Source organism: Salmo trutta, chromosome 18 (genome assembly GCF_901001165.1).
Source record: "Salmo trutta chromosome 18, fSalTru1.1, whole genome shotgun sequence".
NCBI classification, from domain to species: Eukaryota; Metazoa; Chordata; class Actinopteri; order Salmoniformes; family Salmonidae; genus Salmo; species Salmo trutta.
In genome coordinates, this window is record NC_042974.1 from 13,721,036 (window position 1) to 13,738,594 (window position 17,559).

Below are 17,559 nucleotides of genomic sequence, written 5' to 3' on the forward strand. Positions count from 1 at the left end.
CCATCGATAAAATGCAATTGTGTTTGTTGTCCGTAGCTTATGGCTGCCCATACCATAACCTCACCACCACCGTGGGGCACTCTGTTAACAATGTTGACATCAGCAAATCACTTACCCACATGACGCCATACACACTGTCTGTCAACTGCCCAGTACAGTTGAAACTGGGATTCATCCGTGAAGAGCACACCTCTCCAGTGTGCCAGTGGCCATCGAAGGTGAGCATTTTCCCACTGAAGTCAGTTAAGACGCCAAACTGCAGGCAGGTCAAAACCCTGGTGAGGATGACGGGCACGCAGGTGAGCTTCCCAGAGACGGTTTCTGACAGTTTGTGTAGAAATGATTTGGTTGTGTAAACCCACAGTTTCATCAGCTGTCCGGTGGCTGGTCTCAGACCATCCTGCAGGTGAAGAAGCCGGATGTGGAAGTCCTGGGCTGGCGTGGTTACACATAGTCTGCGGTTGTGAGGCCGGTTGGACGTACTGGCAATTCTCTAAAACGATGTTGGAGGCGGCTTATGGTAGAGATATTAACATTCAATTATCTGGCAACAGCTTTGGTGGACATTCCAGCAGTCCCCATGCCAATTGCATGCTTCCTTAAAACTTGAGACATCTGTGGCATTGTGTTGTGTGACAAAACTGCACATTTTAGAGTGGCCTTTTATTGTCCCCAGCACAAGGTATACCTGTTTATTGATCATGCTGTTTAATCAGCTTCTTGATATTCCACAGTAGTCAAGTGGATGGATTATCTTGGCAAATGAGAAATGCTCACTAACAGGGAACAGTAAACAAATTTGTGCACAACATTTGTGAGAAATAAGCTTTTTGTGCTTATGAACAATTTCTGGGATCTTTTATTTCAGCTCATGAAACATGGGACCAATACTTTACATGTTGCGTTTATATTGTTGTTTAGTATTGTTGCAAATTAGCTAAAGTTGTCTGTGATGAGATTTGAACACGCAACCTTTGGGTTGCTAGACGTTCTCCTTAAATGTGGACCAACCACCCTGCCTCCTCCCAACATGTTTTGCATGTCAGCAATCAGGTTTTCACGACAAAACTTTCTAAATACAGAAATACAGCTGGTATGATACATTTTGCTCGTTGGCGTGTTCATCACCAAAATGCTTGTCAGTAGGTAAGACAGGACAGGTGGAACGGTCCAATCGTGATGGCAGATGCTTAAGCAAATGCCCTACAATTCTGTTAATATTTTAACAAGTTTTTTTTATAGCTAAATTATTATAATCTCCTATTACTTACTATTCAATCCAATACATTTCCAGTCAGTCAGTGAGCTGCTAGCTACTTCCCCAACTTCTGCGTTTTTCCCACGTCTCTTCGTCTCCATGGAGATGAGGCGCGCTCTCAAAACTTCAGGTAGAGTTGTGTGTGGTGGATTCAGACGCGCGCATGCTGTTTTTTTTCACCCTGTCCGTGGTGCATGGAAATGTTTTCCCGAAAATGATACAACAGGTCAGACCTGAGTGCATTCATGATGGTATAGGATACCCCTAACCCGTCCAAACTACCAGCTCCATCACTCCCCATATGGTCACCATGGAAACACTGCAGTGGTAAGAAAGTCATTGGGGGATTTATTTTTTATGGCTCACTTGCCAAATAAGCAAGTTGGCTCTTTAGGGCCCTGCCTTTTGCTTCTCCCTAGCAACTGGTTGCTATGCTGCTATTTCTTTCCATGCTGTTGTTGGTGCAGTGTATGAGATTCATAACTAGGCCTAATCAACCTCCCCCTGCTGTGCATTGACATGTCAAACCTGCTTGCCCTTCATCATGTGCTCACACCTATAGGCAACAACTCAGTCTAGTTCACAGTAATGCACTGGTTTTCCTGCTTCCTGTTTTCTTATGAGGCGGAAAGAAAATAATTGTACCCACTTTGAATGTGTGAAAATAATATTTACTGGTATCTCTACTTACTTCATTAATATCAGTCTGTTCAAGGCTTAGTTGGCCTTCCCTTGCACGGTACAAACACAATTAGGCCTAAAACTAAAGTACTGAAAATTCTTTAAAGTTGCAATCAGCAGTAGAAACAATAAGATGTTTGAACTAATCTCATGAGGCATTTCTAAATTATATTCTTCAAGAATCAATTGGTACATATCATATAGCTACTGCTGATCGCCCCTGGAAAATGAACTGCATGTCAAATTGTTGTGCTTACCTAACAGCCTGAGAATATGCCTGCCTACCCCAACTCCAGTAGCAGATGGTATATCTGCTGTGGAGAGATCATGGGATTAGAGAAAAAATAATCTCCACCCCATGATCCTCCAGGAGTCTGCACAACGTCTGAGTGCAGAGCGGAGTGGTGTGACGGATTACAGCTGCCTGAAGCACCTGAGGGAATGAAGGTGTGTGAGTGTGATGTGTGCAGGGGAGGCGCTGTGTGTGAGGGAGGCTTTGCTTTGGCAGAGAGAGAGAGAGTGAGTGTCAATCCCCAATAGCACCCTCTTCCATATTTAGTGCACTACTTTTGACCAGGACTCATTAAGCTCTGGTCAAAAGCAGTGCACTAAATAGGGAAGAGGGGGCCATTTGGGATGCTGTCAAAGAGAGGTGATAGAGTATCAGTGGATTAACAGTGGATCCAATGGCCAGAACTCTCTCTCTGGCGTAACACTGCCTCAGCTCTACATGACTCTGCTGATCGCTTCACATCAAACTTAACCCTCATTAATCTCTCCTCCTGCCCCTCGCTGGATGCTTCCCAAATGCCATGCTCCCTATACCCTTTATGGTGCACTACATAGGGCTCTGGTCAAAATAAGTGCACTATGTAGAGAATAGGGTGCCATTTGTGACTAAGATTCTGTCAAAACCCCACGCACTGAAACCAGCAGCCCTGGGCTTGGCACACACCTGGAGGGGGCATTTCTCACTGCCGTCCTTTAGCCTCAGCCTTCCTGCTGTAATATAGTAGGCTGCAGCACAGAGACATTGTATGACGATACATGCACCAGTTTACACCAAGGATACAGATCACATTTGAAATGACAATAAAATAATCATTTGAATAAAATGTACATTTCGCATGTATGTGGTATGCACCTTTTTTTTAAGACAATTATATTCACTAAGTAATGTTGTATAGATCCTCTAAACCAGACATGATCAATCTGTTGACCTTTCTTCCCCTAAGAGAATAGACCTACAAAATCTGCAGTCTCCAGAATGAGTCGCCTGCAGACCTCACATTTTTATAGCATAATTGCCTTACATCAAATGTCAAATGCCTTGGCCGTGGGGGAATGAACTAAAGATTTGATTGACATTGACCTTGTCTCCTCTTGAATAATTATTATGACCGGTTTAGACATTAGTGCCTCCCATTGTCATGATTTATGCATCGTCTTCTACCGCGCTGTGCACTGCCCGCTGCCAGTCAGAGGTTGCACCGGTAGGCGTGCTGGCGCTCCATACGTACTGCGGCTGTGGATCATATGACTTTTTCTTATGAATCGGTCCGGTCCTACACTTGGCATATTTCCTGGGGTTAAATTACCGGCGGCGATGAAATAGGTAACTACGGAGTGTCGCGCGTTGCATGAACACGTAGAGTGTTCTTTTTTGTTTTTGTTTACCTGTATTTATCCTTTCTTATATTATGGGTGAATTTTTATTGGAAATAGAAAGTCGATAGACATATCAGTTTAATATATTTGGCTAGACGGTGTAGACTATTTATTCGCTCTGTGACGGTAGTGGACTATTGATAACGTCAGCTGTAGCTAGCAATTTCGCTTGAGGATCTCTAAGGAACCGGCTACGAGTTTTTGCTGCAACTGATGCGAACTGGCTAGTGTCAGGCTGGAGAGACAAAGTTAAGCAAGGTAAGGATACTGTAGGTTATGTCTTTATTTAGGCAGTAGGCTTGACATGAATTAAGCTGCATGCCATGTGTGAGAAATCCCATTTAAAAACAGACACATGCATGATCGATATCTCCCGCCTGATCAAAATAGCCAACTGTCAACGCTGTAGCCACCCTCCCCAGTCCCCACCTCCTACAAAAAGCAATTGTTCTATATATATTCTCTATATATTTTTTTAAAAGTAGCGAGCCTTTTGTTTGTCTCTGTACTTGACTATAAGCCATAAAACACTTTAGTGTGCATGCATATACGATACACACCCACCATGGCAAAGAGCTGTCCAGGATAATGTCACTAGTTCATGGTAAAGAGCTGTCCAGGATAATGTCACTAGTTCATGGTAAAGAGATGTCCAGGATAATGTCACTAGTTCATGGTAAAGAGCTGTCCAGGATAATGCCACTAGTTCATGGTAAAGAGCTGTCCAGGATAATGTCAGTAGTTCATGGTAAAGAGCAGTCCAGGATAATTTCACTAGTTCATGGTAAAGAGCTGTTCAGGATAATGTCAGTAGTTCATGGTAAAGAGCTGTCCAGGATAATGTCACTAGTTCATGGTAAAGAGCTGTCCAGGATAATGCCACTAGCTCATGGTAGAGCGCTGTTCAGGATAATGTCACTAGTTCATGGTAAACAGCTGTCAATGATAATGTCACTAGTTCATAGTAAAGAGCTGTTTTTTCTTGCTGTGTGGCTTCAGCCCAGTACCTACCTCATTCTGTCTCTTATCTGACATCTGGTTGGTTCCTCCTGACAGGGTCTTATGTGCTAATGATGGTTCAACATAGCCCTTGATCATGACTCAGTTCCATTACATTACACATAAGAGTCATTGGACGAAGGGGTCTTCTGTATGTTTTTTAGTATGTCACCTTAGTGTTCTTTGTTAAGAGCCCTGACTCTTGGTCTGAACATTAACATACAACACTTGCGTTACGGTTTTGGAAGCATAAGGACCTTATCTTTCATATTAGTGAGTATACATTTTCTAGAAAACAAAACGTTAAAACACCTTTATAGGGTTAGTGTTCCCACATGGCCATATCTCCATGTTACAGTGCATGTTTACTGAAGACAGGCGGAAGACAGAGGGACGACCTGTGTTAATTAGCTATCTAGCATGTTCCGAACACCTTTGTGTAATGGAAGAAAGCTGCCAGAAACTTGTCACTGAAAAATACTATCGTCTGCAACCAATGTTCCCTCAAAACAATTTAGTCACTGAGCAAATTTCAGGTCTGCTGAGCGCAAACTTCAACGTTGTAAATATTCTGTGCAACTTCACCATGCATTTACAGTGAACACTGAGGCTGTACCCGATTTAAGTCAACATTTTAACAGTGGCCAAGTAGGCTACTATGGCTATTTGATCATAATGTAGGCATACCAGAGGGGCCTACCATAAAAAACAATGAGGAAAATGCATCCCATAACATTTTAACATGGAAATAGCTGTTCTATCATTCAGCCTACAGTAGCAGCCAATGTGTGGTGCTCAATGTAGGCCTACATTCCATGAGACTTTTGAAAAAAAACATGCAGGTCTTGACATTAACCTGTTTATCCACTTGTCCTTCGGACAAGGAGGTGACTGAAAATGTTGTCGTGTTTGATACGAGAAACCACTTTACAAAATGAAATGCATTATTATTCCCATACCATTATTACAGAGAATCAGACAAATTATGCTACCCTCTGCCTATTGGCTACTTAGATTATTCAAGCCCGTATCAAAATACAACACTGCTCCTTTAAAACAAAAAAAGCTCTTTACCTGACTGGCTTTTCAAAGATGTCTAGAAATGCATACGTTTGGTGCTCTTGTAGGAAGCAATCACTCCCCTATTGCTGGCTATAAATGATCTATAACTGGGCAATTAACTCACTAACTAGCAAAGGATATGAACAAAATGTGCACATGTTGCTACATGCAGCTCTTGCTTTGGTCTCAAAACAAGCGCATCTCCTCACTACCGCTAATGCTGTAAACACAGAACAGTTCAAAGCAAATGGCACAGAACCATGTATGACAAAGGTCTATTTGCATACAGGCCTACATCAGCTCTGATTGTTTATGCCGCTCCGGTATGTGTAGAGTACGGGCTGAGGGCGGCAGTGGCAGCGTAGCCTAGTGCTTAGAGTGTTGGACTAGTAACCGAAAGGTTGCAAGATCAAATCCCCGAGCTGAAAAGGTACAAATCTGTTGTTCTGCCCCTGAACAAGGCACTTAACCTACTGTTCCTAGGCCACCATTGAAAATAAGAATTTGTTCTTAACTGACTTGCCTAGTTAAATAAAGGTTAAATAAATTAGTGTGTCAATGCAATACTCCGATGCTTGCAAAAGCTCTTGCATAGTTTGTTTTGTTTCGGTATGTTGCATTGAAAGTGGCTAATATTGCGTCGACTCAATCACAATAAAGGGAAACGTTGATATTGTTAACAGGGAACTATAGAACACTGGTACCAACCTTTTCTGAGTCAAGATCACTTTGAGTCAAAATTCAAGCTCTAATTCAAGATCTACCACTCAGATTTTTTTTTATACATGACTTAAAAACCGTAAGCCTATGCAACATCAACCAATTAAAAACTGTACTGTAGCAATGCGGTTTGTGCAGAAAGCTATAGGCCCAATACATTATCACCCCATATTGGCTTTGCTTGAATTGTTGTTCGGACCATATTTTTTAATTATATTTCAAAATTTGAGGTAGGCTATATGATCACACCAGTAATAAATCCGTTGTTGTACTACTTGTGAGGCACAGCCGAGTGAGCATACATTTGAAATATTTGCTGTTTATTTTACTGGGCTGATGGTGCCTGCATCTGATGGTCAGTCACAGTGGAGGGAGAGAGCAGCAGACTGAGGGTCCACCTCTCAACATCCCTCCACTTTTCCCTTTCTGACACTGACCAAAAAACTGATGGGGAAACTCGAGTCTGGCAACGCATTATTTCTGCCTCATGCACAAATTCATTTTGTTACTCCTATGAACAGAGAAAGTTAAATATTCCTCGATATTAAAAAAGACCCACGCCGTTAATAATAACAACAATGCAAGCCTATAGATACACTTTCCTACTCATTCATTACTGCTGCACTGCTTGTTGTAGCGCTGAGTGGAAATGAGAAGAATGTGCATTTTATGGCTTATAATCAGGGGTGCAACTTTCACTGGGAACATGTCCCCCCACATTCTGAAATTGCATTTTTGCTCCTCCCCCAATTTTCTAATTGAAATGTGATACAAAACGAGGCTACGGTGTGGTTTAGGACCATGCGGACGCCTCCGGACGGTCGGGTAGGCTGTTTGGAGTGTTTATCTGACTGGAAAAATAATAGTGTTGAATACGAAGTGTTGACAGTGCTGAGAAAGAACTTCAACATGAACTCAGTCATAAAAACAGCATCTCTTTAAACGTTTTGTATTCTCACAGTATCAACTTTGCTTAAGCTTTCTTTTATGCCTGCTACAGTACTGCAGACAGTATTCTGAGCCATCCAATTGGCCAGCAGTAGGACCATAGTGCACTTGATTTGCTCTCCTGGCCCGCTGGGAAGGCAGAGATTGTACCTTCAGATATGTTCAGTAGAGTAGAGTAGATATGTTCAGTAGAGTAGATATGTTCAGTAGAGTACAGTACAGTACATATTTTTAGTAGAGTAGAGTACAGTAGATATGTTCAGTACAGTACAATTAAGTGATAATGCCTGAGAAGCCGGTGTTTGGAGGATATATTGGCATGGGTGTTGTTAGGTCCGAGACGAAATGTGCCAATATTGTTGGCTTCAAGGGCATTATCACTTTTATTGAACGGGTTACCAACATATTCAAATAATGATTTACATATTTTAATTAAAAACATTATTATGATGAATTTATTCATACTATTTAATCTTTCCACAAGATATAGTCCCGACACAAATCTAGGGTTGCTACCCAAGCCGGCTGGTCGTTTGTTCTATCGGTTCGGTTGCCAGAGACGCGACCCAGTTGTTTAGTCTTTTTGTTCTGTATATATGGATGTGACCCAGCCATTCGTTCTAAATGTTCCAAGCAAATACTGGCTGGCAACTTTCTTATCCCTTGCTTGCTAGCTTTTTTCAATTGACATTTATTTGTATTTATCCATAAAAAGGATGCCAGCGGATTCATGATTTCGACTGGCTGAGAAACGCTGCCTGCCTGCCTGTCTCGTCCCGACTCCCGACATGTTCATTACTATGGGACAGCTGGAAATCGAATTTGAATATTAAAACAGACAGCAAGGTTTATACAAATCTCCACTGTTGAAAACGAAATGTTATTCGAAAAGAGCTGTGAGATAATGTCTAGATCAAGTTTACAAATTGCCTGGCTGGGCTGGTGAGACAGTGGATTGCACAATCAGATGGAACAGAGTAAATAGGTATTTTAACGTCATAGATTTAGCTGGTGGTAACTTGTGGAATAGACACCAGCTGGAATGCGGTTTTAACCAATCAGCATTCGGGATTAGACCCACCCGTTGTATAATACAGTACATTATACTGTACTTTACTCTAGTGTGCTGTACTGAACTGTACTGTCCAAACATAGCCATAAAAAACTCTTATGAACTGAACATAACAGTATGCCAGTAGAAGGGAGGACAGTAACAGGAGACCCTATGAGCTGAACATAACAGTATATTAGTAGAAGGGAGGACAGTAGCAGGAGACCCTATGAGCTGAACATAACAGTATGTCAGTAGAAGGGAGGACAGTAGCAGGAGACACTATGAGCTGAACATAACAGTATGCCAGTAGAAGGGAGGACAGTAGCAGGAGACCCTATGAGCTGAACATAACAGTATATTAGTAGAAGGGAGGACAGTAGCAGGAGACACTATGAGCTGAACATAACAGTATGTCAGTAGAAGGGAGGACAGTAGCAGGAGACACTATGAGCTGAACATAACAGTATATTAGTAGAAGGGAGGACAGTAGCAGGAGACACTATGAGCTGAACATAACAGTATGTCAGTAGAAGGGAGGACAGTAGCAGGAGACACTATGAGCTGAACATAACAGTATGCCAGTAGAAGGGAGGACAGTAGCAGGTGACCCTATGAGCTGAACATAACAGTATATTAGTAGAAGGGAGGACAGTAGCAGGAGACACTATGAGATGAACATAACAGTATATTAGTAGAAGGGAGGACAGTAACAGGAGACACTATGAGATGAACATAACAGTATGTCAGTGGAAGGGAGGACAGTAGCAGGAGACCCTATGAGCTGAACATAACAGTATGTCAGTAGAAGGGAGGACAGTAGCAGGAGACCCTATGAGCTGAACATAACAGTATATTAGTAGAAGGGAGGACAGTAGCAGGAGACACTATGAGCTGAACATAACAGTATGTCAGTAGAAGGGAGGACAGTAGCAGGAGACACTATGAGCTGAACATAACAGTATGCCAGTAGAAGGGAGGACAGTAGCAGGAGACCCTATGAGCTGAACATAACAGTATGTAAGTGGAAGGGATGACAGTAGCAGATGACCCAACGGCAGTTTGTGACAATTATGATTTTCCCATTGTAGCCAATTCAATTGCAGTAATTCCGTTACTGATTTTTTTTGGTAATTCCGTTACAAACAGAATTACAAGTTTTGATCACTTAATTCATAAACTAAAAAAAAACTTTTATCCTTTTTCTCCCCAATTTCGTGATATCCAATTGGTAGTTACAGTCTTGTCCCATCGCTGCAACTCCCCTACGGACTCGGGAGAGGCGAAGGTCAAGAGCTGTGCATCCTCCAAAACACGACCCTGCCAAGCCGCACTGCTTCTTGACACACTGCTCACTTAACCCGGAAGCCAGCCACACCAATGTGTCAGAGGAAACACTGTCCAGCTGGCAACTATAGGTCAGCTTGCAGGCGCCTGGCCCGCCACAAGGAGTCGCTAGAGTGCAATTGGACAAGGAAATCCCGGCCAGCCAAACCCTCCTCTAACCTGGACAATTGTGCACCGCCTCATGGGTCTCCTGGTCACAGCCGGTTGCAACACAGCCTGGGATCGAACCCGGGTCTGGAGTGACACCTCAAGCACTGCGATGCAGTCCCTTAAACCCCTGCACCACTCGGGAGATAAACAAACTTGATATCAGTAAAAACACTACAACTAATTGATAGGTTTACCTTTACTTATTACTTATGTGAAAATATCTTCAAGATGCAGTATGTGGGTTTTTGGTAGCTGAATCCCAGGCACAAGGCAATGTTTCTTAAACTTACAGAAGGCAAAACTAAATAGTGTTGATATTAGTTGGCAGGGGTCTTTACTTCAACATTATTGTGTTTTGATGTATTTCTAATACCTTTTAAAACTTTTTCTGGTAGATGTTGTAGAAGACCTCTTTTCCATCTGTTTGACCAGATATCAAAGCCTTTGCTTATTCAACATTATGGGATAAGGGATGGAAAATTGTTGAAAAATGTATATATGCCTTAATTACTCAAAAATATAGACTCTTAGCTTTCATTTGACACCCAATTTGATGTGCTCCTATGAATTTCACATGTTGGACCCATCTCTCGGTTTCTTTCTATTTTGTCTCTCTCTCTCTATTTGTCTCTCTATTTTTTGTCCCTCTCTCACTCTCTCTCCATCCCACACTCACATCTGTGATTTTAGTATGCTGGAGACAGTGAGGGTGTTTTGAGGATTGGTTTCCATTATGAGGTCATGTTTTCTGCTGTCTAGTGTTTAACTGTCATTTCACTGCGTTATCTTTGTCCACCAGGAGTGTCAAGGCCTTAGTTTCCACCGACCCAGCCAGACACCATCCCACAGACAGGTCATGGATGGAACCGTGAGGTTGGAATGGACAGATTTGTTTTAAGATACAACAGTAAATCAGTTTATATCGTTTCAAAAATCCTATTCAGTCACATGTAAGGTCATTCTTGGTCACCCTTGGGCAATTCCACTGGAACAGAATTATGCTTTGACACAGTTTTTTTACTTCAAAATGTATGCCAAACAAAAACCACTGATTTCAAAGTTTACTCTATGCACAATTACTACTTTGAACAATTTACACAGTAAGTACTGGAAAATCGGTGCAGATGCAAAGTTTGGTAACAAAATCAGGGTAAAATCTCCTTCAGTTTTATTGTCTTACTAAACTTTGTATCTGCACATTTCTTTCTATAAATGTGTTTAACACATTTTCAGTGGAACTTGTTGAAAGTAGTCCTTGTGCATAGAGTTCTATGGTTTGTTAAGCTTTGAATTTCTTTTGTTTGGTATACATTTTGAAGTGAAAAATTTGAGTCTCAGTGTAATTGCATTACAATTGAATTGCCCCCCTTTCTGGATCAAACTACACAAGAACTGTGTGACTATTTGCTGCTGGGCATTGGAATCTACAGTGGCTTTGCTACACAACAGGGTACTAGTGGATATTTTATGCTTCACCAGTAGTAGGTCTTACTTGGAGTGGTTAGAATGGATTTAGGGATTTCTGCCGACACAAGAAGTGTAATAATATTGCTCTGTCAGGTTTGAGACTGCTGCATTTTATCAGCCACCAGCCGGAGAGGAGAGCTGCGGGTGCACTCTTAGAAAAAAGGGTTCCAAAAGGGTTCTTCGGCTGTCCCCGTAGGAAAACCCTTTTTGGTTCCAGGTAGAACCCTTTTTGGTTCCATTTACAACTCTTTTTGGTTCCATGTAGAACCCTTTGTGGGTTGAAATATCAAAACGAACTCTGAACCAACTATATTAATTTGGGGACAGGTCGAAAAGCATTAAACATTTATGACAATTTAGCTAGCTAGCTTGCTGTTGCTAGCTAATTTTCCTGGGATATAAACATTGTGTTGTTATTTTACCTGAAATGCACAAGGTCCTCTGATAATTAATCCACAGATAAAAGGGTAAGCGGAGTTTGTTTCTGGTAATCTCTCCTCCTTCATGCTTCTTCTTCTTCTTCTTTGGACTTTGTATTGTGGTTGGCAACCAACTTTAAAGTGCATTACCATCACCAACTGGACTGGAGTGTGGACCTCAGTTCATCTTTCAATCACCCACGTGGGTACATGCTCCTAAAAACCAATGAGGAGATGGCACGTGGTTATATGCTCCTAAAAACCAATGAGGAGATGGGAGAGGCGTGACTTGCAGCGCGGCTAGCGTCACTGATTGAATAACATGTATATGTACATTTATTTTGCAACACTCACGCATGCGACTTTAGCGGTGTGGTCAGCATGTTAGCTTCTAGATAGCAACTTTTTTTCTTAAAGGCTGTGGGTGTCCCTCTCTGGAGGCATTCCAAATGGCAAAAGCATTGCACTATGTAAGGAGCAGGGTGTTATTTGGGACGCAGACTCTCTCTCTCATGCTCTCTGCTCTCCCTGTCTCTTTCTCTTTCTGTCTCTCTCTGAATGTTATCAGCAGTGAAAATGTGAGGCGTTTTCCTGGCGAGGTATTAAAGGTGTCATTATCTGGGATATTGTGATTCATTTCCCTCAGCTCTGAGGTAAATGGCAACTCTTTATGCGCCTTTAATCAGGAAGAGCAGTCATGGAAATCATAGAGAAAGAACGGTTGGTTGTCATGGAAATAATCTCAGATGGGTGCTTTATAGTTACATTTTTGGGTGGGATGGGTGTTGAATCTTTAGTGTAGAAGCATCATTTGTTTTGCGAGGGAATTTTTTATGTATTTTTTGTTGTTGTGCAAATCCACCCTCCCTGACGAATAACTAAATTTGTATGCAAAAGCAATCTATTTAATGCAAGCCAGGCAAGCGGAATAGTACTACCGCAATACATGTGTATTAGGCAGCAGAAATCACCTCTCCCCATAGGAAACATATCAGACAGAACATCCATGGTGGAAAATGTTAAAGATCTGATTTCTGATATGATAGCCCTGTGTGGATTAGACACTGAGCTGAACTCCTTTAATGCGCTAAGGATTCTCCACAGGCTTTGCCACACACATTCATACATTCTGCTTTGATTCTGTAAATACGGTGCTGCAGATGAAGTGTCCTTACAGCTCCTTAGTCGTCCTTTTATAGGGATCCTGGGTACATCCCAATTGGCACCTATTCCCTATATAGTACACTATTTTCGACCAGGGCTAATAGGTCTCTGGTCAAAGTAGTGCACTATATAGGGAATATGATGCTATTTGGGACACACCCATAGAGATTCTAACAGAGATAAACAACGAGGCCTTTTTGCTCAGCCTCTGAGCTGTGTGTCTGTCAAAGGCTGCTGTGGGTTGTGTGTCTGTCAAAGCAGTTTGTGGGCTGGCTGCAGTGGGCTGTCTTCTCCTTTGTCAGCTGTGCTGCCGGGAGTTGGAGACGGGTCATTCCATGTCATTTCAGCAAGCCATGACACCCACAATCTCAGATTGTTCTGAAATAGTTTCTGTAGTTAGAAACGTAAGATTAGCATTCCTGAAACATTATTTTGTTGACAATTTCTCAGAGATCAAATTAAAAAAGCTAATAGATTGCACCAAAATTGGCCCTTTTAATTTATAGGATGTGCGTAATATTACACCAATATATTACCCAACATCCGATTTGAACCAAACTTTTCCTACCATTGAGTAAGACATGAGGTATCCAATAAAATGGTCAAAAGCCACCCACAGACTCCACACGCCAATCCCACCCCAACAACCAGTATACAGTATCAGTTCTCTATGTTTATAAAGATGCAGTTTGGAGTATTGCTTCTTCATTGTAATGTATTTCTTGTGAATCTGGTGCTGTTTTTTTCTCACTGTTTAGAGAAATTAGCCATTGAAGTCGCTTTATTTACCATAAATTAGTGTGAAAGTACCTGTTTTTTTTGTGAGAGATGTTTTGGTTTATATCATACCATTTACGAGTTGTCCATTTATTGTCTTTTGTTTGGAGCGCTTTTGTCAATATTCAGTAAAGAAATGCACCTTATTAGGCATAGAAGTAGATCTAGGCTACCTGGCCTGCGCACAAATGTACGCCTATAAATGTGCCCATTTGGAGATCTGATACTATTTCTGATTGTCTTAACTCACCATAATGGTGGAGCTTCTCAAAGTATTTTTTTCTTTGCCTCAAACAGCAAGTAAACAAAGTATGTTTTAACATCCATTGAGAAGGACAATAGTTCCTCAACTTTGCCTATTTGAAAATTCTTTCCAGCTCTCTCTTTCGATAACCCCTCAGCATGAAAGGGGAAATAAATGTGATGCTCTGATCCGAAGGAAACATCATAAAATATCATAAACATCATACAATTACTTCTTATCCCTTGTACAAATAGCCTACAGCTCTGTCTGTCCGGAGCTCACTGGCGCATGAAACTCTGAGGGCCCAGAATATTTCATACAATGTTGCAAGTTTTCTATCACGAGCTTGGGCTGACCAGGTTAATAGTTGATACAAGTGCCTTGCACCAATGTATTTTATAGGATATTTATTTTTATCAGGATATTTTCTACCTGCATGCTGACATTTTTTTATTTGTTGGTTTATTAAGGCTATTTTTACATATTGGCAATGGTAATAGAAGTTACTTTTAGATTTGTATTGTATTGAATTTTGAGTAACCACATGACATTGATTTTGAGATATGAAGACTTTATTATAAATGAAAGGAAACTGTCCCATGCAAATGTGCATATGAAAACCATAACTGACAGGCAGATCAGTAGAAATGGTAAGATAAATAGGCACGACAGGAACAGTTTTGCAGGCTAACAAAAGGCATTGCAAAAACAACTACCCACAAAACACTAAGACAAACACACCCTATTATATAGGACTCCCAATCAAAGGCAACTCAACACACCTGCCTTCAATTGGGAGTCCAACCCCAATTAACTATACATAGAAAAACAAACCTAACTAGACAAACATGCAGCAATACAACCTAGAACATACAACCTAGAACATACATCCAAAACCCAGGAACACATAAATCAAACACCCCTCACAACACACACAAAAACCACCACCATACAAAACAAACATCCCTCTGTCACGTCCTAACCAAAATACTAAACCACTACTCCCTCTGCTGGTCAGGACGTGACAATAATAGTAGAGAGAATGATTTGTTTCAGCTTTTATTTCTTTCATCACATTCCCAGTGGGTCAGAAGTTTACATACACTCAATTAGTATTTGGTAGCATTGCCTTTAAATTGTTTAACTTGGGTCAAACGTTTCGGGTAGCCATCCACAAGCTTCCCAGAATAAGTTGGGTGAATTTTGGCCCATTCCTCCTGACAGAGCTGGTGTAACTGAGTCAGGTTTATAGGCCTCCTTGCTTGCACGCGCTTTTTCAGTTCTGCTCACACATTTTCAATAGGATTGAGGTCAGGGCTTTGTGATGGCCACTCCAATACCTTGACTTTGTTGTTCTTAATCCATTTTGCTACAACTTGCACAACTTGCTTGGGGTCATTGTCCATTTGGAAGACCCATTTGCGACCAAGCTTTAACTTCCTGACTGATGTCTTGTCTTGTCTTTGCTGTTGTTCTGGGATTGATTTGCACTTTTCGCATCAAAGTATGTTAATCTCTAGGAGACAGAACGCGTCTCCTTCCTGAGCGGTATGACGGCTGCGTGGTCCCATGGTGTTTATACTTGCGTACTATTGTTTGTACAGATGAACGTGGTACCTTCAGGCGTTTGGAAATTGCTCCCAAGGATGAACCAGACTTTTGGAGGTCTACAATTTGTTTTCTGAGGTCTTGGCTGATATCTTTTGATTTTCCCATGATGTCAAGCAAATAGGCACTGAGTTTGAAGGTAGGCCTTGAAATACATCCACAGGTACGTCTCCAATCGACTCAAATTATGTCAATTAGCCTGTCAGAAGCTTCTAAAGCCATGACATAATTTTCTGGAATTTTCCAAGCTGTTTAAAGGCACAGTCAACTTAGTGTATGTAAACTTTTGACCCACTGGAATTACAGTGGGTCGGAATTATACAGTGAATTATAAGTGAAATAATAATAATACTCCCAATATACACTACCGTTCAAAAGTTTGGGGTCACTTAGAAATGTCCTTGTTTTTGAAAGAAAAGCATTTTTTTTTGTCCATTTAAAATAACATTGAATTGATCAGAAATAGAGGACGACCGATTAATCGGCATAGCCGATTAATTAGGGACGATTTCAGGTTTTCGTAACAATCGGTAATCTGCCTTTTTGGACGCCGATTATGGCCGATTTACATTGCGATCCACGAGGAAACTGCGTAGCAGTGCAGCGAGTGCAGCGTCAAAAGGACCTTTTGGCTGCATGGAGCCAAGGTAAGTTGCTTGCTAGCATTTAACTTATCTTATAAAAACAATCAATCTTCACATAATCACCAGTTAACTACATATGGTTGACGATATTACTTGGTTAACTAGCTTGTCCTGCGTTGCATATAATCAATGCGGTACCTGTTAATTTATCATCGAATAACAGCCTACTTCAACTTCGCCAAACGGGTGATGATTTAACAAAATCACGTTCGCGAGAAAACCACAATCGGTGAACAAATGTACCTAACCATAAACATCAATGCCTTTCTTAAAATCAGTACACAGAAGTGTATTTTTTTAAACCTGCGTATTTAGTTAAAAGAAATTCATGTTAGCAGGCAATATACCAAAAATTAGAACAGGTCATGGTAGAAATAGTTTTAGTTACTTAGCTCCGGGGTCCTGGAATTCTCTCCTGAACATGAAAAAATTTGATGATCTAGTTTTGTTGGTGGAGTTTAAACACTTGATCGATGTATATATCATAGAAGAGTGTAATTGTTTTTAGGCCAGCTGGTTTTAGTCAAGACTTTCGTGTTTTTAACGTAAAATGTTTTTGCTGTACTGTATGTGTGTTTATAGTTTTGTCTAATGTTATGTTAGTATATGTAAGTTGTTTTGTCTGAAACGTTGTTCCCCCTGCTGCTATTCGACCAGGTCTCTCTTGGAAAAGAGATGTTATCTCAATGAGAAATACTTGTATAAATAAAGGTAAAAAAATATTACCTAGGGAAATCACTTGCTGTCAGTGCAAGCAGAGTCGGGGTATATGCAACAGTTTGGGCCGCCTGGCTCATTGCAAACTACGTGACTGTTATTCATTTGCCAGAATTTTACATATTTATGACATAACATTGAAGGTTGTGCAATGTAACAGCAATATTGCCACCCGTTTGATAAAATATGGAACGGTTCCGCATTTCACTGAAAGAATAAACATTTTGTTTTCGAAATGATAGTTTCCGGATTTTACCATATTAATGACCAAAGGCTCGTATTTCTGTGTTCATTATATTATAATTAAGTCTATGACTTGATATTTGATTGAACAGTCTGACTGAGTGGTGGTAGGCAGCAGCAGGCTCGTAAGCATTCATTCAAACAGCACTTTACTGCGTTTGCCAGCAGCTCTTAGCAATGCTTGAAGCACAGCGCTGTTTATGACTTCAAGCCTATCAGCTCCCGAGATTAGGCTGGCAATAATAAAATGCCTATAAGAACATCCAATAGTCAAAGGTATATGAAATACAAATGGTATAGAGGGAAATAGTCAACACGTCATAATTCCTATAATAACTACATCCTAAAACTTCTTAACTGGGAATATTGAAGAACTGGGAATATTGAACCAC

General features: G+C 41.0%; 1 protein-coding gene across 1 annotated transcript in view; it reads left to right on the plus strand.

Moving 5' to 3' along the window:
- The first annotated feature begins 3,422 nt into the window (after window positions 1-3,422).
- LOC115152867 (protein TANC2-like) overlaps window positions 3,423-17,559 on the plus strand; it is a 411,487-nt gene continuing 397,350 nt past the window's right edge. The window contains exon 1 of the mRNA XM_029697757.1: window positions 3,423-3,865. The gene's annotated coding sequence lies outside the window, so the exon portion shown is untranslated. The remainder of the gene's footprint in view (window positions 3,866-17,559) is intronic.